Raw genomic sequence first — 3,344 nt, forward strand, 5'->3', positions numbered from 1 at the left:
GAATAAAATTCAAAGTAAAATAGGTTAAAACTACGCCTTCCAAATTCAGGTGTATACAAATACACTTAAACTATCATAAAATTAAATAAGTAGACACACACGTCTTACACGACAAATCATGTGAGATGCACTCATGATCCTACACGATAAAAGACTATCTACATGATTATAGATGCCAATGATCTCCACATTTTCTGCAAGCTCCGTTATTTTAATTTCTCTTTTTATGTTCCACCTTCTGATCTATCGTGTAAGATCATTTTCCATCCCCTGAACGTGTGAGAAATTTTGTCTTATCGGGATGAGATATAGAGAGGTTATGATAAATATATACAAAACATGGATCCGAAATAAGAGAATTGTAAAATTTAGAAAGGCACTTGACATGCGTTAAAGAATTGACGGGAAGATTAAAAAATATAGCATAGATGATCTCTTCAGGTATTGAAGATTTTATTGTATCACTCTTGCTCTTTTTGTTCTACATTGGAGAAAGCGTTTGTTACCTGAAGTATTGAATACTTGAATGATTCCAATGCTAAACGCATTAATGGACAATAACATATATGATTTAACATCTCAAAAAGTTACTCAACTTTGAGAATTTGTCTAGCAAAATCATTAAACTTTGTTTTGTATCAACAAATCACTCAACTTAGGTATTTATATCAATAAAATCACTAGACTAAATTTGTCATTAAAATCAAATTTGACATGACAAAGTAATATATAAATATGAACCCCACAAATAAATAAAATTAAAAATTTATTAAGAATTTTTTACGGATAAACTTAACTAGTGAAATAAATATTATAATATTACTAGTATACGTACCCATGCATTGCGCGGATATTTAAAAATATAATAATTTTTAATTTAAAAATAACTAATATGAATTATTCTTGAGTATCATAAGTGCATGTGTAATCCTATACTATGTTTTGATTTTAAATAATAAGCACTTGATACTAATAAATCATTTTCCTAATACAGTAAAGATATGTTTCTCAAAGACGCCAAACACTATTCTAACATTCTGCCTTTTCTAAGTAAAACGAAGATTAATAGCATAAATGGTGTGTGCTTGATTCATGTTTATACTAATTAATTACATTTTAAATTCATAGATTAGATTTGAACCTACTAATAAAAATAATAACTCTACCATTAGGTAAAATTTAAATTATTGTCAAGTATATTGCAACCTCTTTAGCACGCTCCTCTCTAGTTCAATCCTGCAAAATAAGATGATTTTCATTTAATCAAATTTAGTTTTATAAATTAAAAATTCGAGAGATGAAAAGATCATGTAATTTAACAGTGACAGATTATATTAGGATTTGATTTTTAAAAATTTAAACTAATTCTATAAAAATAATTAATATATTATTTTTAAATTAATAGGATAAAGTAGAGAAGTTATTTATATGTATTTATAAAATGATTACTTGGGAAGTGAAGAATGCAATAATGGCTATGAAAAACACACCAAGAGATGACTCCAATGATAATGAATCCCAAAATCAGTCACTACTGACTCCACAATTGTCTCTGTCAGCTCAGATCTGTTGTCAATAAACTAAGCTGGACGAGTAAGAACTAAAGTGGTTACTTTACTACTTTTTTCTTAAGCTGGAAAGTAGATCATCCAAACCTTTGTGGATGCTGGTAGGAATAACATATATCTCGTGCAATTAGTCTAAGTACGTGCAAGTTGATTCGTACACCACAATTATCTCAACGACCTTTAATTCTTTGTTGGTGAGAGCATGGTGATTTTTAACAAAACTACTAGAAATTAAGTCTCTTTCCATTTGAGAAAATTTGCAATTTGTATGTTCTTCTTATTGCATATTAATTCCAAGCTGATAAAAATTATCATTTACTGTGTATCCCAATAAGTATATGCCGATAGATCTGATTTTACTGTTATGTCAAATCACTCTGTACACCATATACACATGAGAAGAATTGGCATTGGGGACACCTTCAAAGCTTCATTTGAACAATAGCCACCTAATTTCTTTTTGATTTAATTTTTAGGGTTAGGGATAGAAAAAGTGAAAAAGTGAAAAAGTGGAGTTGGGTTGTGGGGTCATGGGCCTTTTCATCATTTTAAGAACTTAGGAATAAAAATACAAGTATATAAAATATTATTTTCATCCCAACACTTCAACATTAAATAAATTCATCCCTCCATAATAAAAATTAAATTACAATCCCAAGAAGTACGAAAAAATATTTAATAATATTAGGTATAAACATTTTCCGAGGAAACCTTAGAATGTTCACAGAGAACTCTTCGTCTTCTTCTATAAACCCGCTTTACGAAATCATTAATCTCCATAAAACTGATCATTCTCCAACAAAACTTCCATCTTCCATTATTGAAAACATACAGAAAAGTGAGATCCTATAATTGTTCTTGAAAATCGAAGTGACGTTTAATTTTTTTAATCAATCTTCTTCCCCAAGTTCGGTTGAATCTTTTTCGATCTTCTTCCCAAGTTCAGTTGGATCTTTTTGAATCTTCTTCCTCTCAAGTAAGTTTAATCATGTTTTCAATAGATTTTAGCCTATTTGACTTTTTTTTTATTGAGATTGCGTAGCGAAGTTTAGATTTTTGCTTAAAATTCTGAAAATCTGACCCGTTTTTAGTTCATGCTTTTTATTCGGAATCATTACTGACGTTTTTCTTTGGATAATGCGTAGAAATTTTTGATTTTTTTATGTTTATCTAGCCTATCGATTTGAAAGTTTTTACTGTATTTTGGTCGACTTTAATGGTGTTTATGTCAATGGCATTGTCGAGTTTTGTTGGAACTGGTACTTGTTTTGCATATTTTTTTAGCATTACTCTGTTTATGTTAATAGACTAGTGGTCGATATTTTGATATGAAAATTGTGTTGTTGTATATAGTACAATATGGCTAAAACTAGAGGCGGCATCGTTAAACGATCTGTTCCTAAGGCTTCAAAAAATAAGAAAAGAAAGGCTGAAGAAGTTCCCAGATCATCAAAAAAGAAAAAATTGTAGTTGAAGAACCTAAGTCTAACTCAAATTCTGATACAATGGCTGAGATTGACAACTATGAGGACAATAGTGCCTAGGCTAGTGATGATGTTGAATCTAGTGAAGAAAAAACTGATAGTGGAGATGAGGTGTAACATCTCACACCTAGAAACGACTAGAGGGAGTTTAAAATCTGAAAATAATGATTTTTGGAAAGAATAAGGAAATCTGGAAATTTTGTCTAAGTTAAGAAAGTGTACTTTTGGCCATTTTCAAAGCCCTTGGAGATATCTTTCCAACACCGCTGAGTTTGCGAAATTCCGACATCGT

This window comes from Solanum tuberosum, unplaced genomic scaffold (genome assembly GCF_000226075.1).
Source record: "Solanum tuberosum cultivar DM 1-3 516 R44 unplaced genomic scaffold, SolTub_3.0 scf00001, whole genome shotgun sequence".
Lineage (NCBI taxonomy): Eukaryota > Viridiplantae > Streptophyta > Magnoliopsida > Solanales > Solanaceae > Solanum > Solanum tuberosum.